The sequence below is a fragment of the Cupressus sempervirens genome, chromosome 9, assembly GCF_028749045.1.
Source record: "Cupressus sempervirens isolate cs-2001-9-10 chromosome 9, ASM2874904v1, whole genome shotgun sequence".
Lineage (NCBI taxonomy): Eukaryota > Viridiplantae > Streptophyta > Pinopsida > Cupressales > Cupressaceae > Cupressus > Cupressus sempervirens.
In genome coordinates this window covers 255,827,540-255,854,147 of record NC_143126.1, presented here as the reverse complement: position 1 = coordinate 255,854,147, position 26,608 = coordinate 255,827,540, and positions in this window count along the sequence as shown.

Below are 26,608 nucleotides of genomic sequence, written 5' to 3'. Positions count from 1 at the left end.
AGGCAAGATGCTTCGTACCATGGTCAAACAACACCATTTTGGTTTTATTAAAGAAGAAAGCATTCTATTTAAGAATAAAAGACATTTGAGGATGGAGGATTTTATATTCAGCAATACAATGAATTTTCATCTTATGTTTTGATCCATTAAGGCTTGATGTCTTAAAAGAAACTCAATTTCACAATCTAATAAAGATTGAGATTAAACAAAAGAGAGTACTCTCTTGGCAGAAAACTCATAGCTAGATTATTCCAAAACAACTAGTCTAACATTGAGGGAAGCATATATATATAAGAAGAAATTCACAATGTTAATAAAACCCTGGTCACAAACACAAACTTGAAATAGCAAGAAAAATTGGTGTTCCAACATTGTCAGTCATAAATGAAATAGTAAGGAAATGGATAATATACAGACTCTACTAGAGAATCAAAGATCTAATAATAATAATAATATGATTTAAAAAAAAAATATTCATAGTGAAAAAGAGGCTCACATTTCAATGTCAAATATGGATCTTACAGTCATTAGACACAAGAATGAAAGACTTAAGCATAACTTTTAAAATAGAATCTATATCAATGAGCTCTTGATCTATGTCTTGCTGAATGTACTGAGATTGTGCCCCTTGGAAAATTACATATTTCAATGGTCAAAAAAAAACTATAGTTGCAAAGATCACGAGCATGTGCACAAACAATAAAAGGATAGCACATTGTAAGGCAATGATAAAAGATTGAGAAGAGAGGAATAATTGTGAGATTATTAGAGCTCAAAGGAAAGTGGAATTTTGTAGTTTGGCTTCATTTAAAGTGGCAGATTGCATGGCTCTATCAATACTAAAACTTTTTATTTAATCAACAAGTCTATCAACATCTTCAATCAAAACAAAAGTGAACCAGATATGACCATGCTTTATCAAATGTCTGCAATCTCACATATATCCATTGCCTTCTAGATATATGGGTGTGAAATGCCCAGCTAATTAATGGTCAAATTCAGATAATAATGTGTCAAGTATGGGCATGGCATCTTTATATGTTTTCCTACCTTGATTTTCTCACTACAAAATTGAGTAAAATGCATAGGATTATTTTTGGATTTCAAGACAGTTTTACAAAAGGCTCAAAAGTTATATATGCTTATTAACGAACTAATTTGAGATTTGAGTTTTTTAGAGGCAGTCTCAATGAGCCAGGGATTAGAGTTCTCTATCCTAGGCTTTCCTCAATAGCTCAAGCTTCACACAAGACATTTGTAATCCATTCTTAAGCTTCCAAAACTGAACTTGCCTCATACAAACTAAGAAACATTTGTAATTTTGTAGTCCCCCTATCTGCCTTTTTGTGAACTCGAATTTTATATAAAACCACTGATGTGCTTTCTTTTGAAATTTCAATGGAAGAATGTATGTAGCTTCTATTTCCCAAAAATAATTAGTCTGAGAAGATTAAAAATGTAATTTTTAGAGGTAATCAATTTGGAAAGACATGGACTTACAAGAAGTTGTGTTGTATAAATGTATTTCAAAAGAAGTCATGTTGTCTATAGATATGCTTTTCTAACAGGTGCTCAATGAAGAACAAGTTATTTTAATTCCATTAATATCATTCCATTGAAATGTTCAATCAATTTATTTCATTTCTATTAGATAGATTAATATGAAAATTATTTTGCTTCTTAAAATTTGAAATTAATACAATAATAAAATCTAATCAACAAACTCTTTGCTATATACATCAAAAATTTGAATTATTTTGCTTCTTAAAATTTGAAATTAATATTTTAAATCTTCAAACTCGTCATGAGGAATGGTAGTAAGAGAATAGTATGGTCTATAAATGTTTGCCCTAATTCATCAAAAAATCTAACTACTGATAAAATTTATGCTAGATAGATCTTACTGTAGTCCTATTTTATGCACTAATAGATAGACCTTTAGTTGATAGAGCAACAGAGAGCAGTACTATTGAAGCTGATCCATTTCTTGGAGCAATCCGTGTGATTAGTACTGGTTCATATGTAGGGACATTGCTACTGAACAATAAAACTATGTTTTCGTTAAAAGAATGAAAGCTTCAAGGTGCTTTAAAATTGTTATTATTTAAAGTGTAAATTTAGTTTACTTTTACATTACTCATTTTGGATTGATAATCCCTTTACGATTTTGTAGGTAATGATGTTTTCTTTGATCATCTTTTTGATATGACATTGAGACTATTTGGACCCACCATACGTAAAAGGTATATAGTTTCATATCATTGCTAGATAATTTTTCTTTTCTTCCATTTATTGTACTATATTAAAGTTATTGATCTAACAATCTTTTTTTTTTTTTTTTAAAGGTGGAATTTACAAGCTATGGAATTAAAAATCAGTTGATTACATCTTTTGAGGAGAAATTTGGAAGAAAAAAAATTGACACTGGCCTACTTTTGAAATGAGCATCAAAGCATATAAAGACTGTGAGGGATCAATATAGAAAAGGTCTTAAGGAGAACCCAAAGTATGACCATCCTCCTATGATTCCACCAATGGAGTGGAATGAAATAATAGAAGATGCAATGGAGAAAAGGCTATGTGAAAATAGAGTAAATGAAGCAGCATAGGGAAAAAAAAGGTATGTCATGATAGTATGAAGTACATTGTAATCATGCACTAATTAGTGATATTTGTAAATATATAATCTAAGATGTTTGAAATTTTTCATAGATTGTAGGACACATTTGTGGCTACAAAAGCAAGACTACAAAAGGTTGCCTTTGGTGGCTATATGAATCTTTAGTCTCAACTTGTAAGTAGGAGCAATGAAATTTCATATTTTTTAATATATAATGTTGCAAAAAAAATTGTTTAATGAAACCATATATGGAAAATTGATGATATTAAGAAAAAAATATAGAGCATAAAATTCAATGTGGAGTTCACAGATGAAGATAGAAAAATTGCCTTGAAGGTAGGCTATAAAGTCGTGGCTACACACCTACGTGAAGAATCTGAAAGCCTTGCCCAAGAATCTAGTGCACCAAATGATATCTCATAGGTAAATTGGTCAGATGAAAAGTAAATGAAATTGAATAGTTGAGAAGATTCTTTTTTGGTGTTAGTTTTAAACATAAATTGACTACATAACAATGTGCATAACATTTTATTGCAGCCTTCATATCTTATCATAGTACCTGCTCGTGACAAAGGCCATGATGTGCAATATAGTGGTGGAGGTATTAATTTTCTATTGGAAATTAATTATGCAATTATGAATACAATTTAACATCTTTAATTTTAATTTGACATGTATCCCTTTTTTGAATATTTCAGAGCATGTTGAACATCATGGTGAAGGAGTGGAGCATCTTCCAAGTGTTTAACATGTTGACATAGTGGCAGATCAAAATGTTAATATACATGATGTGGCATTGTTAGGTAAGAAAAATGCATGTTATGTTGTACTAGTACTTAATTACAAACTTGTAACAGTTAAAAAAAGAAAAAGAGTATGCCAATTTATCTTGTTTACTTGTTCTTGCAACAAAGCCCCCTATAGTGCAACAACCTCCTGCTCCTCCAAAGAGAAGGAGCTATCATAATTTGACATTACATGTTCTAGAAGAGGAGGAGAATGAGGAAGATATGGATGCTCCTATGAGCATTTTTCTTAAGAGAGCTAAGAAAAACAAAAAGAAGAAATAATGTTTTAAAAATGCTCTTTGATAAACCTTGTTGGATAATGAAAGAAATTTGTTTTAAGTAATTATCTATGAATGATGTGTATTAATATTGATATTTATTTTATGTTAATGAATATTGTTATGTGTTAATGAAGTTTTGATTAGTATTGTGTATTAATAAATTTTATATCATATTAATGTTCATGTTATGTGATTGTATTGATTGAATGTTATAGTTCATAAACGGATGGATGAATGAATGAAGTATGTAATTAGATGATAATGGGTAATTTAGATTGATGTTAGGGGGTGGGGGGTGAGGCCAGATGAGCTTCCACCTTTACATGGTTGAATATTATAGTATTCTTGAAACCAAGTGAAGCTCAAACTAACATACCAAGGAATTGCAAAACCTAAATCCATTTGCCTCTCATCTTCTCATCCCAATAAGTAATATTTTCTACCATTTTTATCTAGAAGGGTCTAAAGCTTGATCAATTCATCATCTACATATCCTGAAATCATAATGCTCCAAAGAAAAGAATGATGTGCTTGAATAATGTACACTATTTCTTTCACCCAATTTATTTGGATGCCAATTGCTTGCATCACCAAGTTGAGGTAGTGTAACTTGTAAGGTGCCAAAAATATGTGCTCATATCTCACCTCAACTGATTCAGAGTCTACAACCTTAATCCACCAAAATCTTCTTAAGTGCCTAGTAGCACCCAACCCATTGCAAGATGCTAAGCAAGGTTACCAACCTTTACCCAATGCTGAACTCTATCTCTCCAAGTGGACTCCACTTCTCTAAGGTCTTACCCCCTCTTTAGGGCTCTTAGCAAACTTGGGTCAAATTAAGGCTTTAGGGACACTAGCCCTAAACTAGGCCAAATATGGTAAATTAGGCAAAATGCTCTCAAGGCTTCAAACAAAGACTTGTTTTGTCATTCCTAGTCCTATATACCTTAGTTTTTATTGAATACAAATACAAGAAATCCATCACTTAACCTTGGATTCAAATATGACCCCATTTCCCAACAAGATTATCTAATATGAATCTTGAAATCTCTTCCCATGATAGTGGTTGGCTTTGACATGATTTTTGCTAAGTTTATTTTTGTGTATACAAGTTGGAATGGAGCATTGGGCTCTCTCTGGAATATCCATGAGGTATGAAATTAATGCTATTGTAGTTTGAGCTAAAGTGGATGAAAAAATGATCTTCAACCCTAAAATTCCACTGTAACAAAAAAAAGGTTTACTTACACAATTCTAATCAAACATTCACTTGGTTTTGCAGTCTCATCATAAGCCTAGTGGAGTGATATAGTTGCTATCAATAAGCAGAGGGAAAATGTGAGGGATATGAAGAGATTGAGCTAGGCCAGGTGGCCACTTTGCCAGAGCCAAAACCCTAAAAAAACTACAACCCTTCAGAATATTTATTTTTTCTAAATTTCTTCTCTCCACTTTAGATGTTACTAGTTGTTTAAGCAATAAAATTTCAAATTAGTCATTAGTTATCTTTTTGTAATAAACATTGCAAAAGAGGTAAAGAAAAATGATTCTAGCTCTTTCCCATACATGATTTTATTAATTTTGGTACACATTTGTGCAATTGGGGCCATCCAATTTCTAAGATTTGGAGATGACATAGAATTTGAAGGGGAAACTATATTTAGGTTTGGAACTTTTGATTGGATTATATTGGTTATTTTTTATTTATTTGATCATTGATGTTCTTCTCTAATAAGATTTATGTGTGTAAGCTCTAAGATTAATAAAAAAAATCTCTAGTAGAGAACCATACAAATTTTCTCATGTTTTCCAAATTTTGACTATAATATTTAATGCATTTTGATTTGTCTTTGTCAATTTATCGTGGGGTTATGCTGTCACTACTTTCATGAAGGTATGTGCCTTTGAAATGGAAGCTAGAAAGAAAGTAGAGCTAATACTAGAGGTACTGAAGCTCTGTATATGTGTACTTTATGTCTTTTTAAATAATCTTGGAATTCATCACCTTTTGCAAAATAACTTATTTTTGTTATGCATTTTATTTATGTGGTTATTCTTATCCAATGTCTACTTTTACATATAGGTATATACTTCTATGTGCCAAAAATTAAATTACCATATTATAAAATTATCTGTTGTATATGTATGTGATTGAGGCCTTAATTGACACTATTTGTTTGCTTACGTTTCCTTTATAAATTCAAGATTGTACCTTCAAGAGAATCTCAAGCTAGCTTCGTGGACTATCTTTTTGTAATATTTTCCTTGATTGTCTAATTCATCAATAGACTTTTGAAAGGACAACTCATACCTACCTTCTTGTGTGTTTCTATCTAAATAATACTTGTTCTGCATTCTATCTTGTTAACTTTATTACATAGATTAATTTATTCTGTTAGAGTAATCTAATAGAGACACACTGAAATTTGTCTTCATCATTTTGACTGTAAGCACTAGCCTACAACTATTTCTAAACCTAAGAATCATATAATGTTGATCATAAAGAAGCTTATTGAACTGTATTTATAATTATCAAAGAGTAGTAATAACTTCTATACAAACTAGATATGGTGATTTCAACTTGGATGCTTTACATTAAATATATTAATTATCATTTCACTATTTAGCTTTGATTTTCATTTAGCTAGGTGGGCTAATGATAGTATCAATAGTTTCTTTATCGTTAAAATGAAAATAGTAGAACTTACTTTCTATGCACAAGAACGGTCTATACAAGAGAATAAGAAATAAGTTATGTGACCAAGAATTATCCCCCTTCAACAACCAACACTTTATTCTCTCATCCTAAACTAAATGAAAAAAGGAAATAAATAACTAGTATAATAAGATTAAAGTTTAGATATGAGTTTGAAACATGTGTAATCCCTATGAAAAATTAGTCGTAATCATACTTGTTGGATTTTACTATAGAAAAGATGTGGCATGCTGAGTTTGAACCCAAACTTGGAGTCAGCACCTTGATTTGACAAACACTTGGCAGATTGAAGAAATCGTGAAATATAGAGGATTTTTAGTGAACTAAATGCTTTTTCTGTGCACACTTCTCCTAATCAGCTTTAAGAGAGAAAAAAGTGGAGAATTGCATGCTACCTTGATCCCATACACAAGCATATATCAGACAATTGTGTACAAAAGTAGATTTGAACTGATGGAAACCTTTTCTATAAAATATTACTATTAAACATTCTCAAATATTAAATATTATTATAAATAATTTAGGAAATAAAAAGTGGTTGCTTTTCAATAATGGGATGGCCTAAAAGTGATTTTTTTTTGTTTTCTAGAACTAGAGTGGGGTTTTTTTGGTAACCCGAGGAGGGTTGAGGGCATTTGTACCAAATATCTTAAGGTAGGTCTCTTCTTGAGTGCTGGGGATGTCAATCTTAGGGCCAAAACATACCACATTGTGACCAAGTAGTGCCCTTTAGGACCAATTATTGAGGAGGGTAGGACCTCCTCTTTTAGTGCTGGTTGATCGAGGGGGACATTCCTAAGGTGCACTACAATAAATTTGACTACAATGACTAAGAACTTACCATGACACAAACCCTACTCATTGTGAAGTGCACCTCTATAATCATCCTTTCCTACTTTTCACACCCAATTACACAACGGGAATAACTAGCTATTTGAAATGCCTTTTAATATAGCCACTTCCGTTGATTCATGCATTGATATGCCTAGAACTACTAAAACACAAATCATGCAATGTTTTAAGATTGATTGGTCTAGTGTGTTGTGAGATGATGGATCCATCATTAAATGAACTACAAAGCCTCAGGACTCATCCTTCCATCTCATTTCCATTAAGTAATACCAGCTAAAGTTGTCAAAATCCTAGACTATTTAGAATCATGCATGTGTTTATTTGACAAATCCCCTTTTCTAAGAGATATCTGTCCAAGCTCCAAAAAAATACTACCTTTCAAACTGTAAGAGCTCAAGTTTAGGCTTATCAAGGTCGAGAAAGTGGTGATTTTCTCACTAATGAAAATCTAAATCTTTAAACCTTGACTCCCAAGATCAAAGCATGTTATAACAAGAGCAGAGCTATCTTTATTAGTGCCATACATTCAATGTAGAGGGAGCACATGGATCTCCATTACATCGCATTCAATCTGGATTTTGAAAAGATTCTTTCAATGCTTTCATAGTTAAAACTTCTGATGTTCAATTGTGAAATCCATTGGAATCAATGCATAGTTCTCAAGACCACCAATTATTGGAGTTCCAGCAAGAGGTGCTAACATTATGCTCATTGTTGGTTTGGTAAAGTTGTGAGTAGTCTGCTACCAATGAAATGAAGTGAAGCTTCCTACTCCCTTGAAGATATCTATCTAATGTAAATTGATGCCATTGAAAATAATGTCAAACACTTGCTTCCCAACAATAGTAATACCTAAATCAATTTTTGCAAGGTGAGAAACCAAATTTTGTAGTGCAACCTTGTATCAACATACTCATAGTCTACATTAGAAGTCAATGTAAGAGGAGTTTGATATAAATGAGCTAAGAAATAATCACGAGCTTGATTGGTACTCTTTATTAGATTCTGGGTCAACAATGCCTTGATTCTATTGAAGCTATTAACACCATTGATGTTTGATTTCCAGGCACACCCAGAATTATCTATATCATTCTTAAAGCCAGGACCAAGAGCCACATGTCAGGTGGCAACAACTCACCAAGATTACATGCTTTCCAATTGAGGGTGAAGCATAAGACAATGAAGTTACCTAATGATTTCAAATGCCCCAACAATAGGGGCATATGTAGCAATGCTAAATAGGCATACTATAACTTCACCATCTTTTGTAGAAGTAAAACAATCTGAATAAGTAGCAAACTTGGCAGTTTCATCTAACCAGGGTGATCTCTAACTAAAAAAAACTTCCTTTATGGAGTGCACATGGCTTATATCAGATTGGATCAATAGATAATGTGGAAATTAGTAGTCCATGCCAATGGCTTAACAACCTTTGGTGAATTAAGTGAGATTTATCCCTTCCTCATTAATGCAAAAATTTGTGCTTTAAACTAGCAGTTGTAGTCCTCCATCCTTTCCACAGTGGATGACTGTTCATGAGAAGAAGCTAGGGATATATTAAAATTTTAAGAAAATTTGGTCAATGTTTCTTCTCAATTAATATGGAGGATGAAGGTAGTTGAAGTTGAATCGGCATTGGATTCCTTTTGTGGTTTGAGGTCTTCTAAATAGTTTGTGTATGTTGTAGTCTAGCATGTCTATAATTGATGCCTTACAGTTATTCTCTATTATTGCTAGCATCTATTATGCTCAGAATATATTGATTTTGAATATAATTTCATGATTGTAGATATGAATAAATCTTAATTATTATTTTCACAATTTTCCCATGCAGTGTTGAACTTAGTAGTTTTTTGGGCTAATTTATTGCCCCACATTTGGTAATCATTTTTTGCCTTCCATGGATTTGTCTAATTAACATTTATTTCAAGATAAATTTTCCTTCCATAAATAAATTACTATATGTTTATTTTATCGAGAGGCTTATAATTATTGCAAATCAATTTTTGTAAGGTCTTTGAATAATGTGAAGCTAGAATTGGTTTCTTCTTCTTGTTGAATTCAACACTTTTTAAATGTTGTTTCTAGTGTTGGACTTATCATAGAGAACTGAGATAAGTGTTCTCGTCTAGGTTAGTTTGGAGGCATTTTCATTCAGCCTATAATGCCATTTCTAAAATCTTACCACTTGAAAGTTAAATCCCAAGAGGCTATGCACATACTGCATGAGTTGCAAAGAGATTTTATATTCTTTGGTTTGTGTATGGTATTTTGTTAAGGAAAATGTTATTGATCTGTAATTTATAGTTGGAAGCATCTATGAAGTGGGAAGTTAAGTCCCAGAGCCTTCCTTACATTGTATTTTGAAAGAAATTTTATTTTTTTAGTTCCCATTTTAACTTTAAAATCTTGTAGAAAGATCTAGAATTCACAGAGGCTATTCTCAAGGATAACTTAAATTCTTTTCAAAATATTCTTAGAAGACACCATCAAGAAAGGTTGTAGCAAGAATGTATACAATAGGAAGAATTAGTAAGTGAATTTTTTATTCTTTATTGACCTTGCACATTCTACTTATGGTTTTGAACTTCTAGGTTGTGCTTATCTGAATGAATGTTTTCTCGGTGGAAAATTTTATTCTTTTCTTGTTTTGGCATTTAGATTTTCCATGGTAGTGCTTATTGTGCTTAATGAATTCATTTCAAGTTTTCACGTATTCTTGTAGATGAATTAAATAAGTGATGTTGCTTAAACATGGTACTGATTGTTTGTTTCTCTGTTTGTTGAAGAACTTTTTTATCATGAAAAATCCTTTTTTGATTTTGATATTTTCTTAGAATGTGGAGCAATATGTAATTAGTACTTATATTAATTCTAACCTTCAGCTTGAGACATACAAGTTTTTGCTTGTTTAAGGTACTACCTCTTTTTTCTTTTCTAATTCTATAAGGGCTTTGTATGTGGTAGGCACTTCTTAATGCCAATCCTTTTGATATTGATGCACAATGAAAGATTGAAGAAATGATTCGACAGGTATGAATAATTTGATCACAGTGAAGATTATAGAAGAGTCATAGAAGCATAAACTATATATTTTGTTATATATGGCTAGTATGCAATCATAAATAGTGCGTTGAATACATTATAGATAATAGTGTGAGTTAAATGGTTGCTTTAGTTAATTTACCTTACTTAATTGTATATGCATTCTTAAAGAAAAATCAACAGACCACAATGATGTAACTAAAGTATTGATTTCTAGGAGCTTCAGGATTTGCCTATATTTAATGTTTGAAATCTGGCCATTTTTACTAGACCCAATAAGACCTCAGAGAAATTAGTCTAGAGGAAACACTTGAAATTCACAATGTGTGATTATAAATTATAAAATTGCCTGTAGACAGACATTTCTTAAAGAAAGGCAGTACAAATTATATGCATATTTGTCCATAGCTTCTTCAAAAGACCTTGGACAATTATTTCATTGTAATTGAATCATTTCCATGATCGTCTTCTAATGTTTTCTATAAATCCATTTTCTGTAAATGAAAATTTAATTGATACATAATGATCTTTGTTGTATAATTGATTTGATCGTCTATTTTATAGTCTGTATTGCAAATATATCACTAAAACTCCTACTCGTTTCTAAAGCATTGTGAAATTAGTAATCAAGATAGTTCAAGAATATATCCTAATAATAAAATGACTAGAATCAAAGAAGTGATGCATCTTTAATATAATTTTGGTTCTGAAGTGCAATGTATTTCATATCTTTTGTCAAATCTAGTGGCAGACTTATTTTAAAAGCATCAATTTGTGTCCCTAATCCATTGTTGATCTTTCTTTAGCATTTATTTTCTTTAAGAAATCATGCAATGCTACCCCTAACTGTCGCACAATGTTGACCAAGTTGATATTAGAAACCTTATTCAACACACTTTCACTTATTTTTTTCTACTTTGGCTTCTACATCAACACTCACATAGGGGATAGGAGCCCACCAAAAAGATGAAGATTGCCAGTTTGTGGTGCAAGTTAATCAATGAGGAGGAGTTCTTAAACCATATTGTGTGATCAACAAATATGAAGTGCCTCACACCCTTGTAAGTATTTCAATATTCTTAGCTTCTTTGAGGCATTCTATAAAATAGTTCACATGCCTTACCTCTGATTTGGCATTTTGTATGCATCCTGCACTCTCTCATCTAGTTGATGATGGATTACAGAGAGTGATCTGAAATGATGATGATAAAAAACACACACAATCAAATCCAAAATGAACTTGCATTACAAATGGATTGTGGAATCTGATATTGTTAATTTTGCATGCATGTCTACCAGGACAATCACAACTTAAACATATATATAATCTCATTGATGAGATTATATATATGTTTAAGTTGTGATTGTTCTGGTAGACATGCATGCAAAATTAACAATATCATATTTCCACAATCCATTTGTAATGCAAGTTCATTTTGGATTTGATTGTGTGTGTTTTTTAGCATCATCATTTCAGACCACTCTCTGTAATCCATCATCAGGATGAGAGAGTGCAAGATGCATACAAAATGTCAAATCATAGGCAAGGCATGTGAATTGTTTTATAGAATGCCTCAAAAAAAATTTGATCAAGCATTGGTCAAAATTTTGACCAATGCTTGGTAGAAATTGTGCTAGGGCTTTTGAAAGATTCAAACAATGGATTGGTCAAAATTTTGACCAACCAGTGAGTTGGTCAAAATTTCAACTAGTTGGTTGACATTTCAACCAACTTGGGTCAAAATTTTGACCAATATTTGTAGTGCCTCTCCCATTTGACTTTTGTAAGTCATCCTAATGGATGCAACCTTGCTGATCTTTTGTTATGATGGGATCATGATTGTGACCTTGAGTGGTCTACATCATCGATGTGTTTGGATTTATGTTTCTGTATCAATTGCTTTGATTAAGCTTTTGACTGATCTATGAGATTATGATTTTATTTATGGTTCATTGAGGTTTGTGCCAGTGCTTACTAGGATTGATGTGGTATCATGAGGTTGTTCCGTGATTACCTTGAGATGTGTGCAGAGATTGCATTATGTACTATTACCATGCTACACTGGACTAGGTCCTTGTAGCAGTGGTTAGTCATGTTTATGACTGTGTTTGCTTAATTGTTTTAAGTGCCTTTTCTTGTTGTGTTAACAATCATTATTAAATGATTAAGTAATTAGAAATGGATTATTCATGTTCGATTATTTGGTTATGTGTTGTGGACATTTACCTTGTTATATTTCTGATTTGAGAGATATTTTTTGCTCATGTTATGATCACATTTGAGATGACCTGAGGATCAAATATTATACCTTGATTTCAGTATAATAAATATTAGACTACTATGTTGGTCAGTTAATCATATTGCATGATGATGCCATTTTGAGATGATAGTGTGTTTTATGATGATATCTAGTTATCTGGTATTTGGACATACCTCTGATTATGTTAGGTGATGGATTTAATGCTATGGTTATTTACTTCATTCCTGCGTTGTTATGCTTTATTCGAACGTGAGTGATGTAAATAGATTATTTTAGTATAATTAAATAAATGGTTAAATTAGGTGATTTAATGCATTTATTGCTTTGGCTATGTTATTATATGCAATTGTACTTGATCATGTTGTTTAGTGTGCAAGATTTATATCCCTGGTAGTGGCACATAGAGTTAGTGATTCAGCCTTTCATATTTTACCAATGTCGTCCTTGTATAGTTGATGTATCCTTAATTAAATGTTTAATTTAAACCTTTTGGTGATTATTAAATCTAAACTCATTTACATTATGTGATGAGACCAGTAAGCATGTCTGTGCATTTAGAGGTTTGCATTGTCGCGATAGTTATTAAGGAAATTTTTGTGTTTTTGGGTTTTCGAGCTTTTTAATTGTTTTATTTTAATTTCTGGCAACTTTTCCATAGATGAATTCCTATTTATAGGAATAGCCTATTTTCATTTGGGTCGATTTGGGGTTTAACTAGGTTGGCTGGTTATTTTCCCTAATTGATTATTCACTCGAAAAGTGAATAAATATCCAAAAAGGAATTTAATTCCTCACTTCTCACTTTTGAATTAGAGAGTTTGATAGTAAAACCCAAAACCCTCTTCATGATGATTGATTGTTTTTTTCGTTGTGGGAGCTACGGGCATGGGATCATCATGAGGTTGAGCTTGTTGAGTCCAGCTCGGGGAAACCTTGGATTGTCGTGATTTTTGGCCACTTCTGCGGACATTTTATTTTTTGGTTCAGTTTCCCATTTTGCCCTTTTGGTTGTGAGCTAGGGCTTTCTTGTTTTATTGTTTTTGCTTCATTTCTACTTCTTTTTTTGGTAGCCATTTGTTTGGAGGCTAAGAACTAGTGTTCCCCTCCATTTTTGTATGTTAGTTATACTCGGTTGGGCGGGTACGAACATTTCTCTATTTTTCGAGATGAGGGTTTGGAGTTTTGCACCGTTATGCTAGCCATTTTTGCATACGGTGTTCGATTCCATTTATTTTTGGATTTTTGGGGGTTTTGTGCCCAAAGGTCAAATGGGTTTTAATTTTGAAGTTTTCCAAAATTTTGGGGTTTTTACCTCATTTTGCATGCCACCTTGTTTTCTCAAGTTTTCTTGGCACAATGTGGGTCGTGGACTTGGATGATCTATTTGGATATCAGTTAGACCACTATTGCACTTTTATGTTGCATTGGGATGCATGTTACATTCGTACTCTTGATGTTGTGTTCAGTTGAGTGATTTTTACCTGATGTTATTGTTTCTTTTAGACCTTTGCTTTTGTTTCATGAGCGCTAGGATTCATGTAGAATCCATACTCTCGGATTGAGGCTAGTTGAGTGAGTTCATGATATTTGGTCTTGTTGCATCATTGGGATTCAGATAGAATCCATACTCTCAAATTGAGGCCGGTTGAGTGATTTTATGATGTATGGTTTTATTGGCTTTGGGATTCGTGTAGAATCTATCCTCTTGAGTTGCTTTTAGTTGGGTGTTTTGTTTTGCATTGTGTTCTCATCTTGTCCTTGTGTTTTGATCTTTGTGATGGTGGTGTGCCACACACGAGTATGTGCATGTACATTTTTTGGGTGACTTGTGAGGCTCGATCTTCTATGGTACTTTCAAAAGTTATGATCATTGGGGTTGGGATGGGAGTATGCATGCCCATGGGCACTTGTCATAGGATGAGCATGGGTAGGGTAGGGTAGCATATGGAGGGGGCTTCTATCTCACAGCCTGGTGACCTGAGAATTAAAGAAATTGTGTGACTAGTAATAAAACTCAAGATAATAAAATGTGTGGGTTGTGCGCCTTCCATCGTGAAGAGTTGTTGCCCTAGGTTGTGCACCTTCTATTGAGAAGAGTAGTTGCCTATACTAGCTTGGGCTTTTGGATGCCAAGTGACTCTCCATGATGTCAGCCCCTACTTAGTATCCTATTGAGTGTCTAACTAGGACTTGTACTCCTTGCATTATCTTAAGTTCTTGGTTGCAGCCATCATACTGTATGGCGTGAGTGTTAGCCTTGGATGTTGTGTTTTATGTCTGTTTGTGGTTGGATCTTTATCTCCATCAGCATGGTGGGTGTGGACCTATAGGTTCCATGTGGTTGGGAGGCATAACTACCTACACCACTGCTAGGGACTAGTGTACAGAGATGGTCTTTTGTCCTAGTGCAACCATTGTTGGATGTTTTCACTTGGTACATCAAGTTTTAGAGTATGATTTCTTGTGATTTATGCTTTCATTGAAATGCTTGGATATCATGTTTAGATGATGTTAGTTTACTTGACGCATTCCCATATTATGATGTTTAGCATATGATTAGATGATGTGAATTGCTTTGGTAGCATATCTATTACTTATTGATGTTTAGCATGTGATAGGTGATGTTATCTATTGTAGGATTATCTTATGCTTTTGTCAGTACTGACGATTTGGTCAGTGGCTTGGGATGATGCGCGCGGGGGATGGCTAGGATCCATGATGGTCTTATGATGCTATTGATAGTTGGGAGGAACTGCGTTCTTAGTTAGTTGTTTTGTGCATTGCAATGTTATTTATGTTTTACTGTGATGTTTCTTTCAGTTCACTGTGATGTTTCATTATGTCATTCCTTTAATGTTTGTTTAGATGGTTAGAATTCCAGCTTTCTGTCTTTTAATTATTTTTCTTGTGTTCTTGCCTCGTATTGTGGTTTCGGTACTCCCTGGTGTGGAGGTTCTATCTCTGTTTGGCTTAATGTTCTTCCTTTGTAGTCTTCTTGTCTTTTCCTAGGCGACCATGTGTCAGCATGGTGCAATACAATAAAGTGTCGCACACTCATTTGAACTCTGTTGTGCACACCCTGAATGTGTTGCACACCTTTTGGAGTTTTGTCATGCAATACTTCACAGTATCGCACTCCCTTAGAAGAAATGTCATACGATACACTTCCAATATCGCATGCCCTTTGGAGAAGTATCGCCCAACCCCTGATTATGTCACCCTCATTCTGGAGAAATGTCGCACGACACTGGTAAAGTATCACATAGTGCTAATAAAGTGTCCCAATTTTTTATGAAACCTATGCAGGTGGGCAGCGGGCACTTTTTGGTCCGATCCAAACTTTTCAAGGATGGTTCAGGATACCCTCTTAGGTGTTCTTCAATCCCTTAGTGGTGCAATTTGAATTTCAATTGTGTCTTTGTTTTAGTTCATTCTTCAGGGTTTAAAATATATCATTTAAGTATAAGGATTCTTTATACTTAAGATATATTTTAATATATGCAACGAATCTTTTGGATAGGTTTCAGACCTCTCAGAGATAAGTTAAAGATTCTAGAAAATTTCAGGGCTTCAGAAATCTAGCCTTAGCCAATTTTTAGGGCTTCAAAATTTTAGGCTTAGCCAAATTTTAGGTTTCTGCATTCTACCCCAGCTTGGTGTTTTGTTGATGAGTGGTCGTTTCTTGAGCCCTCATCTTGTATGTGCTGGTTGTCGGCTTTTGTTCATGTGTGTCAGTTTGGTAGTGGCATTCAGAGATCTGTTGGTTGTTGGGATTGTGGTGAAGTCTTTTGTTGCAATCATTTTGATCCTTGTATGATGTTGTCATGTGCATTCATACTTGTAAAAAAAAAAATCTTGGCTTGTATTTCATCCTTGTTTCCAAGGATCTCCAGGCAGGGCATTACAATATTTGTCAAAAAATGAGGTCAAATGTATTAGTGGAGGGACCTTAGTTCAAACTTGGATGGTTACTCTGGGAGCAGAGGCATGTCTACCAGTAAGGATTATGTGGAGGATAGTAAAGATAGGAAAATTGAGTCTAATGTAGGGTTGAAAGCTTTAGGGGATGAGGGGAAACATAGTGATCACCCTTCTCGATATAAAAGGAATTCTAGTGAGGAGAAAATGGACATGGATATCGAAAAGAATAATGAAGGTAAAGTCCTTCTCATGAAAGAGCACAACCCGCACAAGGAGCATAAAGATGAGTCTAATGAGAAGCATGACGCAAACACCTATCTCTAGGTTTGTAATGGCTCGCCCAAGATCCTTGGAACACAAGGATAAAACATGCACTGAATAATTTTTTTCTTCAAACAAGTTACTTAACAACATCGAAAGTAACCAAATACAATAATGAAACACCAAGACAAAGTGATGAGAATAGGGAACATGACAAGACTCACATGTTCACCTACACTAGTGGAAGTCTTACAACTACTTCCAAAGATCTCCAAGCTCAAAATCACAACTCACAAACCAAGACCAAAAAAATTATGAGATTATACGAAGGGGATATTCTCATTAAATCCCAAGGTAAAATCTCCTAGCATACTGAGGCATACAAATCCATATCCACAAATCAAATCACAATCACGATTCACAAGTAAGGACCAACAACAATTAATTAGAAGATGAGTCTCAAAGTTACTACCACTCATCTACTAAACACCATGCTGAAAGATAAATGTTGATTCTTGAAATTGGTTAAGTCTAAAATCTTGAAGCTTTGAAAAATTGGCTAAGTTTGAATTTCTGAAGCCTTGGAATTTCCTAGAATCCACATCTTATCTCGAAGAGGTATGGAACCTATCTGAAATGAATTGTCACATATATTAAAATATATCGTAAGTATAAGTTGATACATCATCTTATACTTAAAAGATACATCTACTGAACTAGGAAGAAGTGCAACCTTAAAGGGTACTCAAGACACCAATCAACTCTCAACTGAAATGTCCACAAATACCTGCAATTTGCTCGAGTAGTTTTTGCAACAAAACTAGGCAACACTTTAATACAGCCAAGTGACATTTATTACCATATCTAGGTGATGCTTTTTACCAAGGTGATACTTTTTACTATAGCTAGGTGATACTTCTTAGTATTTCTAGGTGATAGTTCTTAGTATAGCCATGCGATACTTCACTAGTATTGTAAGATATTTTGCATTACTATGGTGCCATACTTTCTAGTATTATATGAGCTTTATCCTTAAGGCATGCTACTCTTCTAGTATCTCCTAATGCTAAACCATTGTCACCCAGGATTGAAAAGAAATAACCCAATGAACAATCAAAAGGGACAAAGAGCAAGAACCTCCACACCGGGGAGTACTGAATCCACTATAATTGAGGCTTGGACACTTAAGTGCATGAAATAAAAAACACCACACCATAGGGAGTAGAATACAACAATCCATCTGATCCATAACAACATATAAAGGAACATGTAGAAAGCAACATCACAATGTACATTCATGGTTCATAAACCAAACATCATATGAAGGAAAACATAAACAATAAAGCACCAACACAACTAAAACTCATGTGCAATTCCTCCCAACCATAACATCGTTAGACCTTAAAGGTCCCATCCATCACCCACGCATAACATCTAAAATTGCTAACTAGATAGTTGGAGCTATCTTATGAGGGTGTCACTACCAAAACATAATATCATAAGCACAAGGAAATCTAACATGCTAATCCAGTAAAGCAATAGATACTCCAACTATGTAAATCACATCATCTAATCATATGCTAAACATCATAATATATGAATGTGTCAAAAAAACTAACATCATCTAAACATGATATCCAAGCATTCTAATGAAAGCATAAATCACAAGGGAAACATACTTCGAAAAGCCCAAAATACCAAGTGAAAATCAAGCATTGGTCTCACCTAAAAATAGACCATCTCTGTACACTAGTCTCCAATAGTGGTATAGGTAGCTATGCCTCCCAACCACATGAAACCTGTAGGTTCACTCCCACCATGCTGATGGAGATAATGATCCAACCACAAACACACATAAAAAAAATGTCCATGACTAACACTCACACCAAACAATAATGATGACTGAAACCAAGGTCATGAGATAATGCAAGCATAATAGGTCTTGATCAAATACTTAATGGATAACTATGTAGGGGTTGACATCATGGAGAGTTACTTGGCATCAGAAAGCTCAAGCTAATATTGGAAACAACACTCCCCAATCAAAGGCACACAATCCAGACAATATCACTTTCCAATAGAAGACACACAATCCCACTTTTTAATTATCTTAAATTTACTATCACCCAATATTTTTATTTAGTTATCACTTATAACTTCCTCTGCCAATGCATAAGAATAGTCACCAGGCCACGAGATAGAATCCCCTCCATTTTCTACCCTGCCCTACCCATGCTCATCAATGGTGAGTGCCTATACACATGCATATTCCCAACCCAACCCCAAATGATCAAAACTCCATCGAAGTACCAATAGGAGATCAGGCCTCTTAAGTCACCCAACAATGTATGTGCATGTACTCCTGTGTGGAGCACCACCATTATGAAGATCATAACATAAGGACTGGATGAGAACACAAGAAAAATATCACTCAGTCAAAAATAGATTGGGGAAGACAAATTCTAAACAAATCCCAATAAACAATAAAACCATACATCATGAACTCACTCAACCGGCCTAAATTCAGGAGTATGGATTCTACATGAATCCCAATGATGCAAGAAGACCAAACATCATTAACTCACTCAACCAGTCTCAATATGGGAGTATCAATTCTACATGAATCCTAATGTCCATGAAATAATAACAAGGGTCTGAAAGAAACTATAACACTAGGTATAAAGTCATTCAATTGAACACAATGTCAGGAGTATGGATGTGGCACACATCCTAATGCAAATATAACAGTGTAATAGTGGTCTAACTGACATCCTAAGGATAGTCCAATTCCGTGACCAACATCATGCTAAGAAAACCTCTGAAAAATGGGCAACATACAAATCAAGAAGAAAAAACTCAAAAATAAAAAACAATGAAATTAAAACCCATTTGGTTTTAGGGCACAAAAGCCACAAATATCAAATAAAATTTGGATTTGGAGTCCATATCCAATAATGGCTAGCATAATGGTGCAAAGCCCCAAACTCTCATCCCAAAAAATAGAGAAATGCTCATACCTGCCCAACCAGGTAGAGCTAGCATACAAAAATAGAGGGGAACACTAGTTATTAGCCTCCTAACAAATGGCTACCAAAAACATAAGCAAAAAGAAAGATGAAACAATAAAATGGGAGACCCCTACCTTGCAACCAAAATGGGCAAAACGAGAAACTGAACCATAAAATTAAAATCTCGCAGAAGTAGTCAAAAGTTGTAACAATCCAAGGTCTCCCTGAGCTAGATCCAACGAGACCAATCTTGCGATGATCCCATGCTCATAGCTCCCACAATGAATAGAACATTAATTCATCATGAAGAGGATTTTAGGTTTTACTCTCAAACTTTTCTAATTCAAAAGTGAGAAGTGGGGAATTAAATTCCATTTTTGGATACTTAATTCCACTTTTTGAGTGAATAATGGATTAGGGCAACTAACCAGGTAACATAATTAAACCCCAAATCAGCCCAAACAAAAATAGGCTATTCCAAGTAATTGGAACTCACCTATGACAAAGCTTTCATAAATTAAAACTAAATTAAAATAAAGCCTGAAAACCCTTAAACCAAAATTACATAATTTCTTAATTAATTTTGCAAAAAATGTGAACCTCTAAATGTAGAGACACACTCACGAGTCTAATCACATAATGAAAATGAGTCCACCTTTATCAAATCACCAAACAATTTAATTTAATAATTAAATAGGATACATCGACCATATAGGGATGCCATTGGTAAATATTACTAGTTGAATCACTAACTCCATATGCCACTACCAAGGATATATATCATATACACTAAACAACACAATCAAGTGCAATTGCATATAATAACATAACTGAGGCAATAAATGCATTAAGTAATGTAATTTAATAATTTATTTAATTATACTAAAATAATCTATTTACATCACTTACTTTTGCATAAAGAATCACAAAGCAAGAATGAAGTAAATAACCATAGCATTAAATTCAACACATAAATGAAATTAGAGGATATGTCCAATTACCAAATAAGTAGATGTCATCTCAAAACATAATGTCATCACAAAAGAAAGCATCATCATGCCAATATGATCAACTAAAAAACATAGTAATCTAACATGGACAATTCATTTCTAATTATTTAAGCATTTAATAATGGTTGTTTAAGTAACATGAAAAGGCACTTAAAATGCATAAGTGAACATGGTCAAATACATGACTAGCCATTGCTGCAAGAACCTAGTCTAGTGTAGCAAGATACTAGTACATAGTGCAATCTCTACACACATCTTAGGATAATCATGGAACAACATCATGATACCACATCAATCCTGGTAACCACTAGCACAAACCTCAATGAACCATATAACACATCATAATCTCATAAATCAACCATAAGCATAATCAAAGCAACTAATATAGAACATAAATCTAATCACCCCAAGGGTGTAGACCACTCATGGTCCCAATCATGATCTCTTTGCAACGAAAGATCAAAGAGGTTACATCCATCAAGATGACTTTTAGAAATCAAATGGGAGAGGCACTACAAGGTCAATATAAAGGAGAATAAGGATACCACTATTGACATTGCAAATAGAGTTGATTATGGGTGTCGGGATGAGTCTTATCAGGCGAAGTTATCTTTCCTTCACACTACCAAGCTCCAAGTTAAGGCATCACTTCAAGGTGATTCTTGGTTATACAATGAGATAATGATGCTTAAGAAAAAAGTCAGGGATATTCAGAAAGAGTTGGGTCATGAATGTGCTATGAGAGCCCATCTGGAAAACCAAGTTGGTAACATTCCTGACAAACTTAAGGAGTATGAGCTAGAATTCTATCAATTAATCAAGGATAGTAGGTATATGATGGAGCTGGTTACTTCTAGTTTATGTGCTGTGGTGGGTAGTTTGTGAAAGAAAAGTAATGGGGAGATTATGTCTCTAGCTACTATTGGTGTGAAGAGTCTAGGAGGACCAAGTAAGAGAACTAAGTAGAGAATGAGGAAAAATGTTATTGAGGCACCCAAGGTTCTTGACTTTACCATGGTTGATATTATCTAGAGTACTATAGAGGCAGGTAAGGAGGTTGAGAAGATCATAAAAGAGCTATTATAGGTGTTGGTCATGGTCATTGGCGTACTAGTTGTTGGTCTGTGTTTTTTTACTAGTTCTATTTTTATTTCTAGCTTTTTGTTTGAACATTAGGCTCCAAGTTTTTGTAAAACCTGGGGGTGTTTCTACCTATATTACTTTTGTGGTTTTAGGTCCCTATAGAACCTAGTTTTTTGTGTTTTTTTGGTTAACTCTAGGTTTCAAGTCCTTGTAAAACTTGGTGGTGCTTATTGCATATCTTTAGCTTTTGTTAAAGGGTTTTAGGTCCCTTCAAAACTTATTTTTTCCTTAGTCTAAAACTACTTAAAACAAGGTTCTTTCATTATCCAACAAAGTTTATCAAACAAGATTTATCAAAGAGCATTTAAAAAAAAAAAATTTCCTCTTTTTGTTTTTCTTAACTTTCTTAATGTAAGGGCTGATAGGAGCATCAATATATTCCTCATTCTCCTCTTGTGGCACATGTAATGTCAAATTATGATACCTCCTCATGTTTTGAGGAGTACGAGGCTACTGCACTAAAGGGGTGTATGTTGCAATAACAAGTAAATGGGTCAAATTGGCATACTCTTTTTTTTATTACTATTACAAGTATTTCATCAACCAGTAGAACATAACATGCATTTTTCTTACTTGACAATGCCACATCATGTACAACAACATTTTGATTTGCCACCACCTCAACATGCTGAACACTTTGAACATGTTCCACTTGTTCACCATGATGTTCAACATGCTCTAAAATCTTCAAAACAAGGTTACATGTCAAATTGTAATTGAAGATATTAAATTCTATTCATAATTGTGTAATTAATTTCCAGTAGAAAATTAGTACCTCCACCACTATGATGCACATCATGGCCTTCATCATGCATAGGTTTTGTGATAGAATTTGAAGGTTGCAGTGAAATGTTATTATAATTTAGTTTCTAAACTACTAGGCCTTCTCAAAAAAAAAATTGACTAGTCAAAATTTTGACTTTTAATGCAATAGTACAAAAATAAGTAGACATATGTCTAGCCACCTTAATCAAAATCAAATGATAATATTTTTTAATAATGTTATAGATATAAGAAGTAGATGTATGCCTAGATGAGACACATATTTTGGGTATTTTTATTGTAAATAAATAAATAACTATTAATTTTATACTTTAGTATTTTTGGAATTAAAAGAATCTCGTGTCTGACCACCTTAACTAATTCAAAAACTGAAAAATTTAATTTTTCTTTTTTCCCCCTTATAATAGAAGAAACATAGAATGTGATGCATCTTTTCAATTTCAAAAATGTTGTACCATTCAAAAGTTATAGTTGTATTTCAAGTAATGTGTCAGTCAACACTTTATATGTAATTCCATTAGAAAATAAGTAATAATTACTTACTGAACTCATAATTTGACAAACCTTACATTTATGGAAAGATAAGACATTAAAAAAAACCCTTTTCATCTCATCAATTTTTGGTGAAAAAAAGTTGTCAGCTACATGTTTGAAGTAAAAAACACACAAGATCATTCTGAAAACACATTTTTAGGACATTTTAAATTTGACCATATAGGGTTGGTATCGAAAGATATAGTAGGTCTTAAAATGGTATTAATTGTTTTTGTTTAGTATTAGGAAGGGTTGGAAAAAAGTTGGACTAGATTTTGACATGCTTTGAGGCATTTCAAAACTACATATATTTGAGATCACCACTTTTTGGCACACCATGATCCTACACATACCCTATCATCTCCCATTATTTCCTATTATTTCATCATCTTCCCCTTTTTTTCATCAACAAAAAGGGTAAGTTTCCTCTTCCATTTAAAACCGTGCCTTCCACGTGTCTAGGATTTCATAGTGCATAGGTCAGGTTGATGATTTCTGGTAGGCATTGTTCCATTTCTTCAATCATATCTTTAGGACTTGAGGATATCAACACATAAGCCTCAATGATATGTTCTTGGATAATTCCTATTTTGGGAAATAAGAAACATTGCAATTTTAATGGGGTGGAGTTCCTTTTGTGTTAAGCTGTAGTATCCTGGTTGATCAGATGATGCTTTTCTTGAATTTGACCAATATACACACTTTCTAAGCTAGTCACTACATCAAACGATGTTTTAGTGGTCTATAGTGCTTGGTAAGATGTTTTCACTTAGTCATTTAGATATATCAAAAAGTTCTATGAATATGAGATCTGATGAAGGATTGGAGAGATGTTCTTCAATAATTTAACTAAAACATTCTTGGTTTTTGAAAGTTGCTATAAGTGGTTCTCAATCAATTGCTTGAGCTCATCTTTCTCCTTTCTTTTGCTAAGTGATCTTGTTCCATCACTGATACTTTACACTTCAATATGTGCCTTAGTTGATCAATAATATTAGTGGTAGTATTATTTTGCACATCACTATATTCCTGTGATTAGCTTATTTTCTTTGATTAGAGTATGTGCATATTCCTTATGCATATTTGATTTCTTTGTCTTAGTAAACTTCCACAATAAAATTTTATGTTGAATCAATTCTTCATTACTCACTTCCCTCACTCTGCCTACATACATATTTAGTGCACTTTTATTTCTCTTAGGATTCTCCATTTCTTGAGTGTGCTACTCAAACAACTCTCCTTCATCTTTAGATCCTTAAGATGAATATGATGAGGATGATTTTCTTCTCCTTGCCATCCTTTTCCCTTTAGATTGTTTAAATTCTTTGCTTCCAAGTTGTAATTTTCTTTTTGTGATTTGGGACTTTATAGTACTCTTGGATTTCTCTGGTTCTTGAGGTTGAATTAGTTTGTCAACACCATTTTGTATATATTTTTTCTTTTCAACTTTTTCCCCTTTCAGACTTCCTTGGCCTTTGGCTCCTTATTTTGTGGCTTTAGATGATGAAAATTTCTATTTGTGTTGGGTTTCTACTAGTTTTGTTGGATGAGTGTCACCTTCTTCTTGCATTTCCTTGTACCGAGTTGTGTGAGATTCCTTTGCATCTACTACTAGTTGTACCTCACTTACCTTGGAGGTTTCAACTGTCACATGTGCGACTAGAGTTTCTCGTGACCTCTTTGCACTTGGTGACCTTTTTCTTTTTATGATTGTTGTGTTGTGAGCTTTTGCATATTCTTATTTTCTTGATGAGGTCAAATGATTGAATTTGAAAGGTTCTTCATCTAATTGCTCAACATATCCTTCAAATTCTACTATTCTACTAGTTTCAATAGATACAATATTTTTTTCTTGCCCTTTTTGTTTGGATCTGGTCTGGTTAGAGGTTTTACTTGTTTTGCCAACTTCCTTACACATACTATCTCTACTTGCTTGATTATTAATTTCCAATTTTTTTATTTCTTTATCAAACATTTCTCTTTACTTTCCTATTGTGACTAATGCAATGTTAGCTTGTGTTAAGAATTCCTCAATATATGCATCTATATAGGTTTGTCTATCTACTTGTGCATATTCTGGTTTGACATTTTCTAATGCATCATCAAGTATTCATTTTAGTTGTGAGACTCCGGTTTTTCATTCTTGATTATAAAACCTTCCAATTTGTTTGGTAGATCATTCTTTACCATTTTTGGCATTCTATTGTAGACCCTCATACTAACTAGTACTATGCTTATAACAATATTTTGTTCATTTTCTCTCATTAGAGCATATCTGTACCTTATGGTGTTGTAGTTTCTAATATTCATAAAATCTCTTGAAATAATGAAACAACCTCATTATATAGATTTTAGAAAATAAATTGAATGACCAAGATGCAAAGTTGAGCAATAACAGAGATATTTCCATTCTTGATTTGCATTCTCTCACTTTTTGAAATTTCCAAATGGTACGTGCACTTTTAAGTGTAGTTTATTTCTTTTATGTTGATTTTGGAAATTTGATTTAAGTGTGCACATAAGTGGGGACTTATTATTTAATTAAAAGGTGATTTTTTCTTTAAATTAAATGAGATGTAGAGTTAGGTAATTAAAATTAGGATACATCTGATTTTCAAATTAATTATGCAAAATTAGTTTTTATGCATAATCAAGTCCAGTATTGAATTTGATTTCATCATTTCAGAATGGAGGTACATGATTTACTAGAAAAAATTTAGATGTTAATATTTTCTTCTCTTTGAATCATTATGCAAGTAGTTCATTAAGTTAGAGAATATGTTGACTTCAAACAACTATTTTGAAGAGATGACCTGTCCTTAAAGGCACTAGCTACTTGCTCTATGTTGACTTCAAACAACTATTTTGAAGAGATGACCTGTCCTTAAAGGCACTAGCTACTTTATCAAATGAAGAACAATGAGCTTGATTTGAAAGATGCTAACTTTGAACTAGATCAAATCAAAGATTAGAAAGATTGATAGAAAATTGATTCTGAACTTGATTAAATGGAGATTAAATGGAGATTAGTTATACTAGTCTTGAAGTTGGTTGAACTAGAATTGATGGTGAGAAGCCAGAGTGCACTGCTGGATGTGAAGTACTACAACTGAACATTATGAATGATTCTGATTGCTTTAGATAGTATTAGATTGATGTGATGCAATGAGATTGATATGTCCCTTCTTTAGGTTATGTGTTTGCCCTAAGAAATTTGATATGAAGTGATGAGATCACTCATGCAAAAGATTGAAGAATCTCAACTTGATGTAGTTTGATGAAGATGCTTTTAATGATGAAGCTTTGATTTCTTTGTAGTTTTGAGAATTGATGTGGTATGTGCACTTTAAGTGTAATTTATTTCTTTTACATTGATTTTAGAAAT